This window comes from Rhinolophus sinicus, linkage group LG04, assembly GCF_036562045.2.
Source record: "Rhinolophus sinicus isolate RSC01 linkage group LG04, ASM3656204v1, whole genome shotgun sequence".
Classification (NCBI taxonomy): Eukaryota; Metazoa; Chordata; class Mammalia; order Chiroptera; family Rhinolophidae; genus Rhinolophus; species Rhinolophus sinicus.
Window position 1 is genome coordinate 25,300,271 of NC_133754.1, and position 22,364 is coordinate 25,322,634.

Genomic DNA, 22,364 nt, shown 5'->3' on the forward strand with positions numbered 1-22,364 from the left:
AAAATACAAATGGTGTGTAAAAAGTTACCTCATTATTCCAGGTGTAATTAAAATTATGGTAAATTTACTGTTCTTGTCTGTGACTTCTTTTCATGTGTTCTGATATTTCTCTAATGACTAGATAATGAGAATGTATTGTTTTGATAGAGAAACCAGAAGGGGAAAGAAAAAAACAGTAAAAGTAAAAAAAATAATAATGCCAGAGGAAAAAAACTAACTGAAAAAGGAAGGATTAGGAATGGGCTTTAGGAAGAAGTCCTTACAAGTGTGATTATGGAGTTCTCAAATGTGCAGTTAACCGAGGTCATGGAATCTTTTTTCCTTGGAGATTTGTAAGAAAAGGGTAGCCAGCTCTGATTTGAGGACAGCTTGAATGCAGTCCTAACCTTTATGGCCCCTTGTAGCTCCATGTGCAAAAGGATTGAGCCAAAATACAATTTTCACTGAGTGACACACAAAGTAGTCAGTTCCCTACATTTCCCCTGATCCTCGGCAATCCCTTACCTTATTCAAGAGAAAGTAACCCCTAAGGTCTTACGCCCAACACTGAAACCCAATGACCAGCACTTTACTAAGGAAATACAGTGGAATGGTAGTTAATATTCTGCAATGCACAAAGAACTTCTATCTGACTTTTCCACCATAATAAAAAAATTCTAATTTCGGCCACTTAAAGTGGCTAATTTCATCCCAAAGTGAGAGAAAGAAAATGATGGCACTTATCTAAAATCTTACGCATGTTTACCAGTGAGTTTTATATGTGTGTGTTGTAGTAAACAAAATAAATACCAGGATATGGTTAAAGGGTACCAATGGAAGAATTAGGAAAAATCATCAAGGGCCAAGATATGCCATTAGAGACCAAGGCCTAGATCATCCACACCCTCATAGTCCCAATGACTGTGTATGAATGGGAAAGCTGGGGAGTGAAGAAGGCTGATAAGAAGAAAATTGAATTATTTGAAATATAGTGTTGGAGGAGAGCTCTCAGGATACCCTGGACCGCCAGAAAGATGAACAAGTGGGTCCTAGGGCAAATTAAGCCTTAGACATCACTGGAGGCAAAAAAAAGACAAAACTAAAGATGTGCTACTTCAGGTACATCATGAGAAGGTAGGGTTCTTTGGAAAAGGCAACAACGCTGGGAAAAACAGAGCAGCAGCAAAAGAGGGAGTCCAAATACGAGATGGATTGACTCCATGAAAGAAGCCACAGGCAGGAGTCTACAGAAGCCGAGCAGGGCTATAGACAACATGACATTTTGGACGTCACACATTCACAGGGTCTATACGAATGGGAGCCAACTCAATGGCAAGTAACATACACAGTTAAACACAAATAAAAATGCTCAATTCTGACAAGATCCTTGGCTTTAGAAAAACCAAAAATGAATTGTTTTTTGATAACACCTTACGAATACAAATGCAACATTTTCTAAGTCCACAATTAAATTCATTTTTTACTTGGGAATCAGTTTCCTGGCCTAGTGAAAGGCACAGACGGTGGAGAAGTTGACAAAAATAGGTTGAACCAAGATGACAGGTTAAAATAGAGTCATGCCAGTCACCAAACTGAGAAAATGAGCTTGAATCAGTGCAGAAGCTATAGCAAAATGAAGGAATCAGTCAAGGCTGGACTACCCAGTCACAAAACAAAACTCCGGTCTGGTGGTATTCAAAGAAGAATGAGGTGAATAATGTGTGTGTTTAAAGGACAGGGTTCTAAGACAAAGACAAGTGATTTAAAAAAGAAAACAACAACGACAACAACAAAACAATCTGCTTTGGAAGCTCTCATGTCTGACACCAAGAATGAGCCTTAAGCCATCAACTTTGTAAGAATGTATTGGACACAGATCCCTCCTTCCTGTAAACATGTATGAGACCTTCGGTGGTAAAGGTCAGGCAACATTTAAGGTACATTATTCTCTGCACCAAACATCGAAGTCGCACCATTTTAATGAAAGAGTGAGCAAGTCACAAGACAGGTCTGTCTCTTCTTTCCTCTATCAGCCTCCCTTATTACAGCATTCTTGGAATATTGTGTTCTGAAGAATTTAGTTTTCTGGATGGGTGAGGATTTATCTCTTTTAACTTCAAATTCAAAAGAAAAACTATTAACCACTTGGATGGAAATATCCCTGATATATTTAAATAAAAAGGTTAGGGACATAAGGTAATGTTTTCTTGATGACACAGACCAATAATTATGAGCCTCAATGATTATGCAATACTATATAGAGATAACTTCAGGGCCCACTGAAGTGTGAATGTACTAAATGACCCAACGTTGTGCTTCTTGAGTTTTTGTTATCTGCATTTTATAGTCTGTCAGGCTTTTACTTCCCAGTATTGTCATGTTCTTTTTATAGATGCTCCTTCTGCCCTATGGTGGAAAAGAAGGAATATTGGACGAAGAGTCAAGTTGATTTAAGTTACTATTCTAGCTAAATGACCTTGGATATGTCACTTAACATCTCTTAACATCTAAGATGAGGAGATTCAACTAGAAACTCTTTTAAGGTTCTCTTCTTTGGTAAAATGCTTAATTCAAATTTACTGCTTCTCGTCTATTGTGTATTTTCTTTTTTTTAATAAACCAGCTAAACTTGTATGGAAATATAGATACTTAAGCATGCAATATACTCTCATGTAAATGAACTGAACATACCTTGTGGCATCTAGCTGTCTTCTCAGAGGCCTTACCTGTATAATACCAAGTAGTAGTTGGTGGGGTCTCAGGTAGCTATGGTTTCTAGGTAAATAAGACCCTATTAGTGATATGTCAATAGATTTCTGTATGCTTCTATTTTACCTAATATTTTCAATGCAAATAATTATTTGATACAGCTCTACTTCAGGCCATCCAAGAGTAGAATCTGTATATGTCATCATCTATGACTGTCAGTAAACTGACTGCAAAATGAGCACTCTAATTTTGAGATTTTCTTTGCCTTATTAAACATTTGTTTAGATGAGAAACTTACTTAAGACATTTTCTAAAAGATGGTTTTGTGAAAATACTTGGCAAAATGTAAAGAGTATTTCTGTCAACTCCTTAAGAGAATGGAATTTATTCATCCTTTATTTTTCTGGAGTCCTTAACACGTGATTTCCATCTATTACACATTTAGTATCAACTTCAGAAGCCTATAAAACCCATACCTCAGTCTACATTTATTCCGCTTTTTCACATTCTTCCCTGAGAAATCCAAGTTATGTTCACTGCCATAATTCCATTCCTATACAGATAATCCATGTCCAGGTCCCATCTGTCTCCTGAGTTACAGATCCCTATTCCGCATGGTAACCTCTACTTCTACTTCCCATAAGTTAAAAAATGTCTAAGTTTATAAAGCCTCCTCATCTCACTTATTTCTCTGCCTACCTCATACTTTCAAAAAATCTACTTTCTTTTCTTCTCCATTATTCTCTACTCATATTAATGGCATCATTGTGCACCAATGAGGAATCTAGACATTCCCTTCCTGACCAGTTACAAAGTTATATTGATGCCAGCTCTAAAATCTCTCTCCACACCATCCATGCTTACTATCTCTACTGTTACAGTCTTAATTCAGGTCATCATGTTTTCACTGATTATTAAATAGGCCCTAAATGATTTCCCAGCTGCCAACAATTTCCCTTCTAGTCTATATCAGCATCACCAATGAATTACACAGTTCCATAAAATATTTCCTTCTATCAGCAACAAATTATATTTCTATAAACATATAGGTTGATGGTATTATATTTCCATATTTATATGTACACTTATATTTTAAGTCTTCCCATTGTTTATGGCAGCTATTCTCAATTTTTTCTGCCATATTGGAGCTGGAGGATACTAATCCCAGGGAAATATTGGGCTGCTGCTAAGTTAGGACTCGTGTGCGTGTGTGTGTGTGTGTGTGTGTGTGTGTGTGCGTGTGTGTGTGTTAGATGGGAGAGAAGGAAAAGGAGTGGCCAAGAAATATGGATCCAAATTCATGAAGGATCAGAATGCAAAAACCTATCTTCTCAGAGATTCTACAGCATGTTGGAGACAACTACTATAACTAATGAAAATTTACACTGACTAAATTGAACAGATGAAGATACAGAAGCAGAAAAAAGGGTTAAAACCATTGGACTGGGTGTATGTGCAATTCCCTTCAATATATCCCACATTCGAGAGGACTTCTGACAAACAGGCCCGAGTTTAGCTTCTAAACTCTCCTCCAATCCCTCCATCGGTGCACAACCACTGGAGTGGTTTACGTTCCCTTTCACACATCAGGGCATGCCCACCTTTAGTTTATCTTGGGGGGAATACCCTGTCCTCCTTATTTGGTGACAGAACTCCTACTCATCCTTTAAGCCCTTGTTCAAATACAGTCTGTGAAGATTCCTCTATCATTCCTGCATTAGTCAGCGCAGGCTGCTAAAACCAAATATCATAGACTGGGTGGCTTCAACCACAGAAATTAGTTTCTCATAGTTTGGGGGGCTAAGAAGTCTAAAATCAAGCTGCTGGTTTATTTGGTTCTTGGTAAGGCCTCGCTTCTCCACTTGCAAATTGCCATCTTCTTGCTGTGTCCTCACATGGAGAGACGGAGCTCTCTCACATCTCTTCTTCTAAGGGCAGCAATCTCAGCATGGGGGTTCCACCCTCATGACCTAATTACCACCTAAAGGCCCAACCTGCAAGAACCATGATCCAGGGGGTGAGGGCTTCAACATGTTAGTTTTGGGGAGACACAAGTAAGTCCGTAACATGTACCAAACTGAGTCATTTCCTCTACTGTGTTCAGGGGTTTCTTCTAGACTGCAAATTCCTCCTCGGGATTGAACCTTATGTATCAATTACCTTTGTATCCCCAGTCCCCAGCACACTGCTTGGCACCAAGCACATGTGTAGAAAGCACTAGTGCATATGTGCAACAGAAGCCTTCCCAGTGATCTGTTAACTAGTAATCAGCCATTCTCAAAATCTTCTTCATAAGGCTACCATCAAATCTTCTTCCTTTAATGCAGTATCCACACAGAAAGAAAACATATTATTTATGTCTGTCTTAGATAATGTGCATCATCGCTTATCCATTGTTTGTTCTGATTATGTAGAGACTTATAGTTTCAGAGCACATCTGATCAAAACTTTAAAAATCCCATAATACATAGTTAGGATCAACAAATGCTTGTTGCTGATGGACCCCCTGATGTTGGTGGTACAAGCAGAGTTCTTGGGTCCTTAATTTGGTATTTTGTATTACACCAAGTCACAATTTTGTATTACACAAAGTCAGTCCATCTTCGATTGGCCATGCCTTATTTCCTGGGTGGCACAGTGAAAGGACATAGGTGGTGGATCTGCTAATGAGGATTTAATCCCACAGTGTCAACACTTCCAACTTGTCTGACTTATTACTTATCTCACAAATAGATATAACACCATCTACCTCATAAGTATTTTTTTGATTGATCAAATGAGAAAAAACATGACAATGCTCTTCATAAACAATAAAGCACTACACATGTAGTATTTTTACCATAATATATCTTCGCACAATAATGACGTATTAGATCTAAATGTACTAAGTGTCTTGACACTTTAGGTCCAACATGATTGAATAAGTTGCACTATGAACTGATTTCCCTGGATAAATGTCACGGGGGATCTGAGTAGGTTTCCTCAATTACTTTGGACAGACTGAGGAAGCTTGTTAGTATGTATATGCTTCCGGGTTGGTGGGGTCAACATCTGCCAGTTCTGACATATGCCAACTGGTTACACACAGGAACACTGTAGTGCTACCAACACCCCATATACACACCCACTTCCACTCCCCAAGAGGTACCAGACTGGCGGACAACTTGGCCGCTAGCCTATACAAATGTAGAAACACTGTAGAAACATTAGCCAATAAAGCACATACTGGCAGCTGAATCAAATATTTAGGCTCTTAGATGTACCCAAATAAATCGTTTGTGTGTTCTAACAAATGTTTTATTTGGAAAGCATTTCCCAGTGCAGATGCTGTCAAAGTACCCATTTTCAGTGGGTTAAATCAAGGGCTGGAAGTAGCAGAAGGGTGGGGAATGTTTTTTAAACAAAATTGCATAAACTGCAAAAAAAATGTTAATATCATCTGTGGGAGGGCATCCTTGAAAAACAAAAGAGTTGTTAGTGGTTTTCAAAGTTAAATTTATACTAATTGCAAATGTTAAAAAATTATAAACATAAATACCACAAAATGATAAAGTTATCAGAACTTGGCAAGGGATAAAAAACTGGGCTATTTTTAAAAATATGTAATATATCAATAAGAACAGATGCCAAAAAAACAAAAAAGATGTAATCAAGCAAGGAATCAAGAAGTTAAGCATTATAAATTAAATGCCTCACTTGCCAGAGACTTCTAATAAGCAATCAAACACAACCACATTTAAAAGTTTTATATTGAGGTTATTAATTTGGGGAGAAACATAAGGCAATCCAAATTTGCGAACTTCCTTAAGAAAATAAACTCTGGGACCAAGTGCCAGACAGAGCCTCTGACAAGCTTCCAACCTCTAATGCAGGAGCAATAATACTATAAGAGACTGGGAGATCTACTGACCCCTGTTTTTAGGCAACGATGTAATATATATATATAATTTGTCTGGGCTACATCACCCTTTTGTGGTTTGGTTCCACTTCCATGACAATATTCTCCAAGATAGGGGAAGTTACTAAACTATAAACTATGAAACTGATTCCTTTAAGGCCCTGGATTAAGAAATGCATGGTGAATGTTTCTCATGGGGCTCAAAAAAAGGAAACTTCTTGTTCGATGGGTTTCATCACCACCAATTATCCAGTAGATTCTGTTTATAAGTACTGATGGCAATTAAAATACTACATTCATGGTGGACATATGAACTAGGAATAGATTTTTTTTTTACCTTAATTGATCAAATCACTCAAAGGAAACAAAAAGAGGAGTTTTAAAAGTTTTTGGTTGTTGGCTGGTTTGTCTTCCACTCACAAATTAACTGACTGCACAAAGACACTAGCCCAATCAATCATACTTTTGGTGTTATATAATCAATAAATATGTATTAAATCAAATTGAATGGTACATAAAGACTCTCAAGAAAAGAAATGTCAAGTTATGCCAAAGAAAACCTTAAAATTCTAGAATACTTTACTTTGACAAAAAGAGAAAAAAACAATATGCACAAGTATGTAAAATCATGACCACCTGTTAAAAACAACAGTTTTTGCATGAGAATTTTAAGACTCTTCTAACATTGTGAGTTTTGATTCATGAGGATTAAAAAAACACTAACAATAAATGAAACTTCCTCAATTATCCTGATACATTTTCACTGTGAATGTTCCATTGAAGAAACATGGTCTTTAAAATAGTCTATAAAGTTTGACTCTTTATAATTAATCCAATCAATAAAATGTTGATATGATTGATTCACAATAATCATTTAGAACAGCATGGCAGTTCCTCAGTCACAGACAGTCAATCTTTAAAACATATGACAAATAACTTCCTTAAGGGCTCTCTCAATTGAAGTGACTCTAACACCAATTGCATTTAAACATAAGCATAATAAACTGGCTGTGAAGGCTGATTTTGGGGTTTTTTTTGTGAACTTTATAAATTTCAATTTATTTTTATCATCTTGTAGGTCTCAGATGGAATTCACAGTAATCACAGCTACAGTGGAGCAACTTCAAACATAAATGAAACAAATAACTGGTAGATCAATAGGAGGTGACAGGCTCCAGGCTCAAATCCTGCCCTCGCGTGACCCACTGCTGCCCTCTGCACTCTAAAAGACTTAATGAATCACCAGAAGCACACTGAAGACTGTGCATGTTTTGCCCGTGTGAGAACTGGATTTATGTCAGAACCAAAAAAACAAACAACGAAAAAAGAATCATTCCTCTTCCTTGAGATAAACACAGTGAAGCAGTGAAGTAGAATATGATTTTACAAGGTAATGCACCCAATAATTTCATGCAGCTCATGTACCTATTTTATAAATACTAGCTCATTTTAAATTGAAACACCAAAACTGACACAAAATCGGGATGCCTAATGAAAGAATAATTTTAAATAATATGCACTTTATAATTAAGTTGTTTCTACATTGGCAACAGAAAATGGTGTAACAGTAATATACAAAAAGGAGAAACGTAAAACCCATTTACTATTTCTAAACATTTTCTGCTCAAGAAACTGTAAAATGACCATGTAATTTAACACTGAAGATGCTTATACTGGCCCCAAAGTAATCTTAAATACTTAAATTATTTTAAATACTTAAAATAATTACCCTATGGAGAAATTTTCAGTTTTTTAATTAAAAAAAAATGCCCAGGGATTATATGTGTAAAGAGGGAAGCCATAGTATGAAACAAAACACCACAAAGCTCCATGTAGCATCACGTCACTTAGCTGGAAGGTACAGAAATAGTTTGCATGCCTTTGTAAGGACATTTTATACCTGAGTGCCCCTTTGAAAAGACATCATTGTCTATGCATGGTCAAAATGGGGCGGGAAGGCACAGGACATGTGACACAGCTTGTACATAACCCAGCCAAGCTCTTTCCCTCCTCTATTTCCTCTGAAAAAGCTCCATTTAACTCCTCACCTTGAATTACAGCAAAGTGGAAGAGGCAAAAATTTGTTCTCAAAATGTAGCACCTAAGGGAAAATAGGTCTCGACTACAGTATGAAAAACGGGAAAAATGATTAATCAAGAGTATATCCTAACAAAGAGAATATCTACTCGACAAGAAGAAATGAATGAAATGTAAACATGTGATAGGATAAAAAGGAAGAAAGAATACAAGCGAGATATAAAAGGAAACAAGTGTGCAAAGGAGGGAAAAGAGCACTTATTTCCAAAGGAAACACAACCTAAAACAGAAAGTTTTACAATAGGTGGATTTAAAAAATAAATAAATAAATAAAGTGATTATCAGTGAACAGGGACTCAAAGATAAAATAACAGAAATTAAAAAGATGTTGCAGAGCCATCAAAACATACCAAAGATCAAAAAATATATCAAGAGGCCGGTCCGGTGGCTCAGGCGGTTAGAGCTCCATGTTCCTAACTCCGAAGGCTGCCGGTTCGATTCCCACATGGGCCAGTGAGCTCTCAACCACAAGGTTGCTGGTTCAATTCCTCGACTCCTGCAAGGGATGATGGGCTCCACTCCCTGCAACTAAGATTGAACACGGCACCTTGAGCTGAGCTGCCACTGAGCTCCCAGATGGCTGGCTCAGTGGTTGGAGCGCGTCCTCTCAACCACAAGGTTGCAGGTTCGACTCCCACAAGGGATGGTGGGCTGTGCCCCTGCAACTAGAAAATGGCAACTGGACCTGGAGCTGAGCTGCGCCCTCCACAACTAAGACTGACAGGACAACAACTTGAAGCTGAATGGCACCCTCCACAACTAAGATTGAAAGGACAACAACTTGACTTGGAAAAAAAGGCCTGGAAGTACACACTGTTCCCCAATAAAGTCCTGTTCCCCTTCCCTAATAAAATCTTAAAAATATATATATATATATCAAGTCAGTACTAATAAATAAAAATAAAAACAGCAAGGGAATGAGGAGGAGACATGGCTAAAAATGAGAGAAGATATGGCTAAAAACTGCATTACTGATGTAGAAAAATGGCTTAATTTTATTACAGTTAAAGAGAGGAGAAAGAAGAATACATATTTTTAATGGATAAAAGAGAAGAGGCATGAAAAACAAACTGAAAATTCCTGATCCTCTAGAGAAAAAAAAAAACTGACTAGAAAAATATTTCAAGTAATAATAGTACGAATTTTCCCTAAAGTGAGGAAAGAACAAATTGAAGTAGCAGTGTTGCAGAAAAAAAATTGATACAGAATGATCCAAAATAAGTTGTATCCTTAAGTCATTGAACTTGAAGATAAAAAAAATTCTGCAGGTGTTCCGGCAGGAAAAAGCAATTCACTTACAATGAGGAAGGGGGAATGGGAGGATCAGATTAGCCTCACTGGTCCTAGAAACATTCAATTGCAGAAGTACTGTGGCACTAAATTTCCACAGAGTTCTGAGGAAAAAGGTGATCCAATTATTTTATTAAATCAACCTGACCTTAGAGTATAAAAGTAGCTGATTAATATGCTCAAACATAAAATATCTTAGGGAATGCAGGACATACGATATTTTCTTAAAATCACTTGACAATGAAATCTAGTGGATCAAGAGATAAAAAAAATAACTCAGAACGAAACAGTCATGGAAAAGAACCAGGATGAACAACAGATTTAATTGATGAACATTAAACAGATTTACATCTTTTGCTGCTTGGCTAGTTGATAAACTTTCAGGACACACTACAAGTTTCCTGCTTTTCCAAAGGACCAGGTAGAGAGTTCTACCCAGCAGATAAATTTGCTAATTGCTCAATAATTCATTAAAAGGAAATCTTGAAATTTAAGAACTGGATTTTCAATTGTAACATTATCCTTGTATGCTTATTTTTTTAATTAATTATTTCATTAATAAAACAAGTATTTTCATCTAAAAACCTAAAATTCCAATCAATATCATATCTAGTATGTAATATAAAAGTAACCTTATAACTCTACAAGACCCTTTATCCTAATAAATACACAGAAAGTTTGGGACTTTCTACATAAAAATGTTTCTCTCATATATTCACCCTCAAATTTGTGTTAATATCTGAGACCTGGCAATGTAAACACAGTATGTAGCATGTCTAAAATTACCTTTCATCACTTCACCACCTTTTCTCCCCTCTAAACACTAGAATTTAATAATTGATACATTCTTACTTACTTTGAGTGAAATCTGAAGAAATAATTCAGTGTTAATAAATTTCCTCAAATACAATTTGAAGTATTTCTTTTAAAAAAGAAACAGATATTCAAAAGCATCTCTAAAGAGTATTCAATTAGTAATATCAAGGAGAGGGGTGGCTGGATGGCTCAGTTGGTTATAGCACGAGCTCTCAACAACAAGGTCGCTGGTTCAATTCCCGCACAGGATGGTGGGCTGCAACCCCTGCAACTAAAAATTGAAAACGGTGACTGGACTTTAAGCTGAGCTGCGCCCTCCACAACGAGACTGAAGGACAACGACTTGGAGCTGATGGGCCCTGGAGAAACACACTGTTCCCCAATATTCCCCAATTAAAAAAATAAATAATAATAATAATAATATAATATCAAGGAGAAACCACACACAAAATAAAGAAAATACCAACAAACTGTTAACTGTGGCTTTATGGTTAATAAAATATATTTTTAAAAGTTATTACAGCATATCAAATATCTTGAACTGTACATATTCTAATATTATAATGTATAAATATTTGGTAGAATGCCCCCCACTGACCTTTCTGCCCTGTCAGAAATTAAATTACTCATTTAATTAAAAAGCTAAAGATAAACTCTTCTTTTCTCCCTCTCTGCAACTGTTTGTATTATTCCTTTTTCTTGGATCATTCTCTTTCACAATTGTTAATTTCCTATAGAAAGGAAAAGGGAGGCAAAAGTACATAATATAAAATTAAAAACATAATCAAGAGACAACTGTCAACATCCTTGTTATGGGCTCAATTGTGTCCCCTCAAAATTCTTATGTTGAAGTCCCAGTACCTCAGAATGTGACTATACTTAGAGATGGAGCCTTAAAGAGGTTATTGAAGCAAAAGGTAAAATCAGTAGGCCCTAATCTAATGATTGATGTCTTTATATAATAATAACAAGAGATTAAAACACTGAAGTACACGGAGAAAGACCATATTAAGGCAAAAGGAGAAGGCGGCCATCTATAGGCCAAGGAAAAAGGCCACAGAAGAAATCAACTCTATCAACACCTTGTCTAGGACTTCCAGCCTCCAGAATGTAAGAAAATAAACTGTTGTTTAAGTCACCCAGTTTGTGATTACTTTGTGATGCTAGCGCTAGAAAACTAATACAATGTTTATGCCAATAAATTTGAAAACGGACAATAAATAGACACATTTATAGAAATGAGACTATTTAGATTTTCCATTTCTTCTTCAGTCAGTTTTGGTAAGTTGTTTATTACCATTAAAGGAACTAAATTTCAAGTTCAAATTTTACCCACAAAGCAAAAACTAGGCTCAGATAGTTTTACATGAGTTCTACCAAATATGTAAGGAGTAGATTTTTCGATTTATTCACATGCTTTCAAAGAATAGAAAGATTCTAATACTGATACCAAACCCAGACAGAATATTATAAGAAAAGTCCAGATCAATCTCACTTACGAAAGTAGATGTAAATATCCAATATAAAATATTACAAACAGAATTCAGTAGGGCATGAAACATTATCATGACAAACTGGATAGAAAAAGCACTAACCATTGAGTATACATTCAACAAAATTAAAAATTAAAGCAATATAAAGTAAAATGAAAGTCCATAAACTTGGAGAAAATATTTTCAACACATTTAATCAATCCTGAATATCCATCCCTTGGGGGGTTGGGGAGAAGACCACCATTCAATGAGAAAAAAGGCAAAAGACTTGAACAGGAATTCCACAGAAGAAGAAACTCAAATAACCAGTAAACACATAATCAATCAGTAAAAGGAAAGTGAAATTAAGGCCACAAGAAGACTCTATTTAATACACCTGACTGACAAAACTTTAACTATCAGCAGACACCAACAGTTGGTAAGGATATGAAGAAATGGAACTATTAAACAGTGCAATTAAAGTGTTGATATGGGAAAATAATTAGCTGTGATCTAGTATGGTTGAAAATATGCACACACTACAATCCAGAGATTCTATTCTTAGGTAAACACTCCGGAGAAACTCTTCTACTTGTGCTCGAGGACACATTTAAATGACTGTCCATGGAAGCATTATTCAAAACTGCAAAAAGCTAGAAAGAACAGACACGTCTATTGCTGGAGGATGAATAAATTATAGTATAGTCATTTAATAGAATTCTATTCAGCTGTGGAAATAAATAATCTCACCTGCATGCATCAGTGTGGTGAACATCAAAAATAAAACTTCGAATAAGCAAATCACAAAAAAACATAAATAGTACGGCACCACTCATATGTCCTAAAACAAGCAAAAGGAAACAATATACAGCTCATAAACATGTACTTATTCATGATGAAAAGCATTATAAAAAGCAAGGAGATTGTAATATTCATATATGGGACTAAAAGGGGTCTTTAAGGTCACTGGAAAAAGTCTACGAATGTCTGACAATTAAGTTCGCGAACCCATCCTAGAAAAAGTGTTACGTACCTCATTGCTGAATATCACTACAGTCACCTTTGAAGTACTTCCCTTGGGAAGCTATGCACTGATGCCAGCGCCCAGTCCACCCTTCTAAGCTATTTTGGAACTCCTTTTCTGGAATGGCCATCAGAGCTGTTGTCATATTACCCTTCATGTCCTGAATGTCATCAAAATGTCTTTCTTTCAATATTTCCTTTATCTTCGGGTAAAGAAAGAAGTCATTGGGGACCATATCAGGTGAGTAGGGATGGTGTTTCAATACAGTTATTTGTTTCCTGGCTAAAAGTTGCCTCACAGACAGTGCCGTGGGAGCTGGGGCCTTGTCGTGATGCAAGAGCCATGAATTGTTGGCAAAAAGTTCAGGTCATCTAACTCTAACTTTTTCACACAGCCTTTTCAGCACTTCCAAATAGTAAACTCGGTTAATTTCTTGTCCAGTTGGTACAAATTCATAACGAATAATCCCTCTGATATCAAAAAAGGTTAGCAACATCATTAAAAACAAGTTCGCGGACTCAACGGTCAGGTTTCTGACAAGTTAGGTTTCTCTTTGTTATTATGTCTTATAACTTACATATTCAGTACATATATTCTCTCATATCTATCAGATAGTTAATAAATTCAAGAAAGCGTCTATCCCTACTTTTTCAACTAGGAAACAATTCTTTTAATTGATTAAAAAAGAATTTTCAAAATTACTGATTTTGTAAAAAATGACTTAGTTGGCTAGGATTTGCTTTATTAAGACTATAGAGTCATTACACAACACAAGCAATTATTTTAACACAAGAATCAAAACTTGATTTGCATTACTAAAGCATAAAAGGAGAGTAAAGGGGAAATCCTCAGAATACTCAATTTACCAAGCCAAAGTACATTACTCATTAAAAAAAAAAAAAAGCCGTGTTGCTAGATGCCCCAATATAAAATTGTGGGGCTATCATAAATGTGTACAATAATCATAAATATTAGTATAGGAAAGTACTTTCTTCATATTTGTTGTTATATTTAACCACAGTCTAAGAACATTTTTAGCACGTCCTCAGGATAGCTGTGTAGGGTAGCTCTTTAGGAAAACCCTTCCCTTTCCACTGTCCACAGAGTCAACGCCTGTAAAGCAGAACTTTTCTTTCACTACTACTTACTGGAAAAGTGAAACTTAATAAAAGAAATTTTCAGTGCTTCAGGTTTTGTGTGATCCATTTATCAATTTTTCAGGATCTCCTCTTTCCTTCCTTCCATCACACATTATCATGCTCTTTAACACTTTTTTCCAAAGAAGGAAGTAACCGAGGTCTGTTTTTACTTCCTCTTATTCTCTTTCTTTTGTTCTCATTCATACTCCATCTATCTGTTTATTCAAACATTCATTAAAAAGATATCTATCAGGTAACTTTTGCTTTAAATTCAGAAACAGGAAGAAGTTAAACATACTTGCTTACACCAGATCTTAAAATCTGTGAATTATAGGTGTGATCTAAAACTGTGGTGCATGTTTAAATTAAAAAATATATATATTATTACAGTAAAAGACACATTGCCATTAATCCCCTTCAAAATACACCCCCTTACCTTCAACACACTTATCCCATCATTCTTGCCACTTTCTGAAGCAGTTCTGGAAGTCCTCTATCATAAATATCTTTAGTTGTGCTGTCATAGCTGCCTCAATGTCTTGATTCGATTCAAAATGTTTACCTTTCATGGTCATTTAGACTTTGGGGAAGGGCCAGAAGTCACATGGTGCCAGACCTGGTGAATAAGGTGGATGAGGACACACTGTATGTTTTCATTTGACAGAAATTGTGTACCAGAAGCGATCTGTGACACGGAGCCTTTCCACGGTGATCAAAACATAGGGTGAATGCTGCTGCCAAGTGCCATCCAACGGAAAGGCAGGGATCTTCAATAGGGGAAGTGGTGCAACGAACCTTAGTAACAGTGTGTGACAAGTTTTAACTTGTTCAGTGCAGTCAGTCAGGTGTGAGCTATGGTTGAAAGAAAGTGTATTTTAAAGTGTGCTGTAAATCATCCTCAATCAAGACAATGCTCCATGTCACATATGGCTTTTTGTATCAGCAATTTCTGTCATAGAATATCATTACGGTGTGTCCTCATCCACCTTATTCACAGGGTTTGGCACTGTGTGACTTCTGGCTCTTCCCCAAAGTCAAAATGATTCAGAATATTGAGGCAGCCACAACAGCACAACGAAAGACACTCAGAAAAGAGGACTTCCAGAACTGCTTCAGAAAGTGGTAAGAACGATGGGATACATGTGTTAGAAGTGAGGGGGAGTGTTTTGAGGGGGATTAATGGCAATGTGTCTTTTACTGTAGTAAATATTTATTTAAACATTCATAGTACTGTTTGATCACACCTCGAACAAGTAACCATATTCCCTCTATGCCTTTCTTTCTCCCAAATCTGCCAGTCTGCGAGTGTAACTGTGAGCAAATAGCTTCATTTTTATTGATCTTTTCCCTCCTATTTCCATTATCCAGTTGAATGAGATAATTCTTCTAGCGCCAACCAACTCCAAATTTCTACATTTCTAAGGCAAATGTTTGAAATTTTCAGCATTACTTGATAATAATATCTAGAAAGAAGCTACTCTTGATGCCAACAATAGCATTACCTTGCAGCACAGACTTTGCATCCTGAACTCCTGAACGAGGCCTAGCCGACATAAAAAGAATGACAATTAGCTAACCCACTGCTCCCACTCAGGTTCCCCTCTCACCCTGCCAGCACATTTCAATGTGGAGAAAGTAAACTGTTGTCACCAGCAGTTTCTAAAGCAGGGGCTTTAGCAGTGTCTCGGTTGCATAGTTACAGGCAAAGTATGCTTGAGGTTCCATTTCTCATTCAAAAAGCATTAGAGACTTCCCCACCATAATTAAATTCTTACATTACAACAACATATATTGTTTCTGGCAGAACAAAAAGTAAGCATCTCTTGTATAATTGATTAGCACTGGGGAAGATGAGTCAATTCTCAGTCTTAGTTGCCACACAGAGCTCTCTTGGCCTTTTCTCTCTTTGCCTCCCCTTGATAATTTGCACCACGCTGGCCAGCAGTCAGCTGTGAACTACCAAATTACAGGCCAAGTCCACCTGTGCATATTTGACATCTGAACCTTCCTTCAAACTCTATGGGTGGAGTTGAAAGGTAAGTTGCGGCTGCAATCATTATCTACTTAGACAAGTAAGCATTGAATATGCAGTTCGGTCCTAGTATAGAACCAGAAATTATAAACGTAAATCTATCATTAAATTGCTTTAAAAAATAAATTTTGCTCTACCTGTAAGAACTCAGTCTCCCCTCCCCCCACACAGGTATTTTCACAAGTACCATCTCCACAATAATTTCTCTACTGGGGCCTTCTACTCTGAATAGCATTTTTAGAAATGAAGTACAAATAAATGTTACAAAACAGAGAATAGATGCATGCAGTTCTGTTATGGCTGTGCAACCTTAGGCAGGTCCCTCAGTAGTTTAGAGACTGATAAAAGCTATCATAGGTGGAAATAACAAATCTGGCCCAGCAGCCAGACTCCCATCTATTTCTACCACTTTCTCCTTTTTAGAACGAGTACATTATGGAGAGAGGAGTTTACAAGACTAACTATGATAAATTCTTCAAACAGCATTTTCTGTCCTTTGTATCTATAGTTTAGAAACATACCCCCATGAGTAGTCACCACTTGAAAAAACTGAGTCTACAAAGCAAATTAACCAGGTAAAGTGTCTTAATTCACATGATCCTGGTAAAAATCGAGTAAGCATTTACCCATAAACTAGAAAATGTATCTTTTAATCTCTCTCTCTCACACACACACACACACAGTATAAATGTATAAACTGGTATAGTCTAGCAGTAACTGATGGTTTTTTAGCAACCTAATTGTTCTTTATCTGATTAGAATTCTACTTCTGAATTTACTCTAAACCAGAAATTAAAATCACATCCATCTTGGGGTTATGGATGCAATTCTGGGAATTTAAAATAGGTTGTTTTCAAAAGCTTTCCTTTTTAAATTTTCTCCCTGAGTCCAGTGAGAAGCCAGTACCCTCTCCCTGTCTACCTTCACTCACCTCACCAAGTACACCCTTTATCTTTGTTCCAGGAAGTTCTGTTGTATAGAAACTCCTAGTCCCGTACCATGCATGGCTCAACACAGACCGCAAGGAAAGTTCACCAAGACAGCAGACTTGGCATAGGAGATAAAGGGCCACGTGCCATTCCAGCCCTGTGGCTCTGCCTCTTGGGGCAGCATGCTTCCACTGGTGCTGCCCTTTGCCCTCGAACCACCCACCTGTCCTCCCCTCCTGCATTAGTGCCTCCTGGTTCACGAGCCCAGTTGGAATTAATACCTGCCTCCTTGTTAGCTGTCTTCTAGAGGCCGTCCTCCCGGTACTTCCTGTCAGCCTCACCTCTAACCTTCTGCTGTACCTGGTATTATTTATTCATGTTCTGAATACAAACTCTCAGGACTTTGCTCCAAACTCTACTACCTGGATAAGCCCCTGATGTCAAGACAACTTCCGCCATGCATCAAATCAGAATCCCCTTGTTCTCATGCCACGTTTTGTCTTTCCTGTGCTCTCAACAGCAGCTCCCTGCAGCTACATGGCCCTGGCCTGAGCCTTATCGGTCTAGGAATTAAGGTGCACAAAATCCAGGGAGCAGAGTGATCTTGGTCACTACTGACACCAACAACTGAGTCAAGCACCACATGAGGACACATGATCCTGCAGTTTCTCAAGAGATGAGCAGAGCTCAGAGACAGTGAGTCCAGGCAGCTAACGTCCCAGTGCAGATGAGCTTTCTCTGCATGGGCCACCATCTCCATTGCAAGGTTGGTCCCCAGCAGCAGCGCTTCAGGTCCTCAGATAGGAAAAGCAGGATCAAGGAAAGCATGCAAGCCTCAAAAAAGGTACATGATCTACCACGGTCAAGTGGCGGGAAGGATGGGGGAGACCTGTGCGTGAGCAGGGATAGGCAACGTGGGACTCAGTGGATATTAACTGTCACAACTTAACTGAGCTCGATCTGCATGTCCCAGCACTGTCTTCCCTACATAGTTCCACCGTTCCTGGGTTATAAGAGACATTTTGGTAAGATTCAGAAGGCAGAAGTGCAGCAGCAGTCATGTTCATTTCACACTCAGAAGGTCAACTGCAGGGCTCCAGACGCAAGTGTAGCTCACACGCATTGTCACTGATGTGCTGGCTCACCTTGCTGGGGCACATCGGCCCACAGCACCTGCATCTCCCAGAGGCTCTCCATCAGTATGGGATTCTCAGGCCATGATGTGTTTGACTCAGTGAAGGGCGCCAGCTTCCCAGCATCCCCAAGATCGGAGGCCTATAGGCAGTGAGAAATCTGTGTGGACGCCAGTGCATCCCGATTCTGGTTTTTCCTTGCTCTCCTTCACTTCCCCCTCCTCCTTCCTGCCTGCCTGCCCTGATGACTTCAGGCCTAGTACCAAATATACAGAAGCAACTTGCTTAGACTAGCTCCTACAGCTGAATGAGGCCACATCCTGATCATAAATCCCATATTCTATACCATTTCCATGGTTCTGTTTCTCTAACTGGTACAGAATTTGGCGCCTAACTAGTTCTAGGAACACAAAGCATGTTGACTATCAATAATCAATTAAATTGGACTTTAAATTGGAATATTTGTGAGTCTGACTTCCATTAGGCTATAAGGTACAGTGAAGGACTAAATCATGTAAAAGATAAAGAACTGAACTCATTATTGTCAACAATTATTCATAATCTTATTAAATAAAAGTCTCTTTGGAGAACAGTAAGAAAACAATTCTCACCTAACATAGCTTAGGAGAGGCGAAGGAGGTTACTATTATTTTTTTCATGTACCGAATTGATACATAAAATTAACCAGATAGATATTATACTTTAATAAATGCTTTAATAATCAATTACTATGTTGCTTTAATGTTCTCATTAAATCAAAATATTAACTAAAATGGTTATGTTTAGGAGATGCTCATTTTTATGATCCCTCGGTATCTTCTGGTAAAATATATATTATATAAACTACTTTGACAATGCACTCTAAATAGATAACACAAAACTTAGCTGATGAACTACTATAATCAAGTGGCCGGAGAATGAAAATGTGTGAGCAAAAAAGAGAGTGAGAGCTTGAGAGCGCATGAACCAGTGACAGAGAGAGAGGAAGAGAGAGAGAGAGAGAGAGAGAGAGAGAGAGAGAGAGAGATAGGGGGAGGGGAAAGACAGGGAAGATGAAAGAAAATTATTTGGACACATGAGCCTCAATAGATTCTAGCTGAAATATTTAAAGATATCGCATTTACCCTTAACTCCAAGAAGAAATTGTGCAGGGAACCTCTGTGTCCAAAGGAGACAAAACATGACTTTTCCATTTATGAAGAAATTTTTTTTAAACAAAAGATTCCACCTTTTTTTGGTTGTTCCCATTTCTTCCAGTCACTGTGATACTGCCGTGCAAGGCCCAGGTCAACGTCACTTCATACGTAAAGCCATCCATGGCCCAACAAACTCCCCAGGTTTTATTAAATATATTGTAACACTAATCACATCAAATCGTAGTAAGTTATTTGCCTGTCCCTGAAATGATGAAGATATGAGGGCAGAGTCTAAATATGATTTGTCTTTGTAGCCCAGTGTCTAACAAATAATAAATGCTAAATATATGACTGCTGGGTTTAATCACAGTACAGGATAGATGTGATGGTTAACTTTATGTGTCAGCTTGATTGGGCCACAGGGTGCTCACATTAAACATTATTTCTGGGGTGTTGTGAGGGTGTTTCTGGATGAGATTAGCATTTGAATCAGCGGACTCAGTAAAGAAGATTGTGGGTGGGCCTCATCCAATCTGTTGAGAGCCTGAATAAGACATAAAATAGAGGAAGAGAGAGAATTCAGTCCCTTCTTGACTGCTTAAGCTTGGATATCAGCCTTCTCCTGTCCTTGGACTTGGATTTACCCCATTGCAATGGTTCCCCTGGGTCTCAGGCCTTTGGGATTATACCACTGGATTTCCTGAGTCACAAGCTTGCAGACGGCCGGCCTATCATGGGACTTCTAAATCTCCATAATCACATGAACAAATTCCTTGTAATAAATCACATATTCATATAGATTAGAGAGATAGGTATATATAGACAGACAGATACAGATAGATATAGATATATAGACAGATATCTAGATATCTAGATAGATAGATAGATAGATAGATGATATATAGATAAAATCTTCTATTGGTTCTGTGTCTCTAAAGAACCCTAATACAATAGAAGTTGTCAACATTCTGTGAGAAAACCAAATAATATGTGTACCAACTACCACAGCATAGCCAATGTCTTCAAGGATTTTATTTCCTCTGAGAGAAAGCCAGATGTAGCTATTCCTTATAGAGTGACAATTTGGAAGTCCTCAGTCAGACCCTAAAACCAGAGCTGATATATTAAATAGGACACCTGGTATCCCCAGGCATGCTAGTACATCTCAGCATATCTTTAGTCAAAGGAAGAAATATAAAAATATTGGCCTGAGCAGAAAAATTTCCTAAAGCCAAACTGACTATATTCTAAACACAATTAACAGAGCTTGAAATAATGAAAATGGCCATTGTAATGAGCACTTAGAAACTGCCAGGCAATAAACAAATGCTTTAGCTTTCTTTTTTCTCATTTAACCTTCGCAACAACTTTATGGAGTAGACATTATCATCATCATCATTGTCCCCGCATCACAGACATGACAAGGAAAGACAGAATCCAGGTGAAGCCCTCGCAGAGCCAGGATTGAAACCCAGGAGGCCTGAGTACAGAGCCAAGCTCTTATTTAAATACTCTTTCCACGGGTCACTGAAATGTGTCTAAAATATTATTTATTTAAAAATAGCAACATCAAGGCATTTTTATATCCTTCCTTTAAAACTCCCTGGAAACTTTTACAGTGAATTGAGAAAAAACAGGGGGAAAAACTCCATCTTTAATGAAAGTAAAAACAGTCAGAAACTCAGATTGCCAATCAAGGCGTACCTGTCAAAGACTGTGAAATCTGAGAGGCCACTGGGAATGGACACACACCTCCTCAGATCTTGATCAAGACATAGAATTTCCTACAAGTAAAAATCACAATTATGAAAGGTCTAGCCAGTTAAAAAAAAAAAAAAAAGCAGAGCGAGTGGTGCTGAAAGAGCAAATACACAGACACAGCACTTTCAGAGTTTAGTGTTGGCGTCAAGGGGGCCTTCTGGTAGTGGCAGAAGGAAGGCAGACAGGAGTCTTTGTCTCAAGAGGCTTTGCTGTGCGATGGAAATAGAGGGAAGACTCGGTAAAGGACACCTTTATTTAGAGAGGATTGAAATAAACTCAGGTCAAAGACTGGGACTCATCTAGCTCACACCCAAACTGTCTGGGTTCCTGCCCATGATACTACCTGCAATACTGCCAACTACTGGCCTCATTTAAAAATGGGTAGTAATCTGGGCAGCCAGATGGCTCAGATGGTTAGAGCACGAGCGCTGCACAACATGGTTGCTGGTTCGATTCCCACATGGGAGAATGAGCTGCGCCCTCCACAACTAGACTGAAGACAGCGGCTTCCGGAGGGGCGGGCGGATGGCTCAGTGGGTTAGAGCGGGAGCTCTCAACAAGGTTGCCGATTCACTTCCCGCATGGGATGGTGGGCTGCGCCCCCTACAACTAAAGACTGAAAATGGCGACTGGACTTGGGGCTGAGCAGAGCCCTCCACAACTAGATTGAAGGACAATGACTTGGAGCTGATGGGCCCTGGGGAAACACACTGTCCCCCAATATTCCCCAATTAAAAAAAAAAAAAAAAAAGATGGGTAATAATCAGAGAGGCCCCAAGGGAAAGGTGCATAAAAGCAGCAAATATCAAAAACGAGAGAGAAATGTAAACAGCAAAAGGCCAGTGAAGAACAAACATCACCGGAGAAATTACTCAGAAAATCAAATAAAGACTTCATAGACTCAAAAAAAAAAAAAAAAAGAAAAAAGAGTCTTTCTTTAAATAACAAT

General features: G+C 37.9%; 1 protein-coding gene across 17 annotated transcripts in view; it reads right to left on the reverse strand.

Moving 5' to 3' along the window:
* The window catches only part of KLF12 (KLF transcription factor 12), a 511,365-nt gene that overhangs the window by 251,761 nt on the left and 237,240 nt on the right, over window positions 1-22,364 (reverse strand). Inside the window, exon 4 of one of the 17 annotated variants that reach the window (XM_074329363.1) lies at window positions 21,359-21,438. The exons of 15 other annotated variants lie outside the window; for them this stretch is intronic. The gene's annotated coding sequence lies outside the window, so the exon portion shown is untranslated. Of the gene's footprint in view, window positions 1-2,705; window positions 2,729-21,358; window positions 21,439-22,364 lie in introns of those variants that run through there. One more of the 17 variants, XM_074329364.1, reaches the window with a different exon arrangement.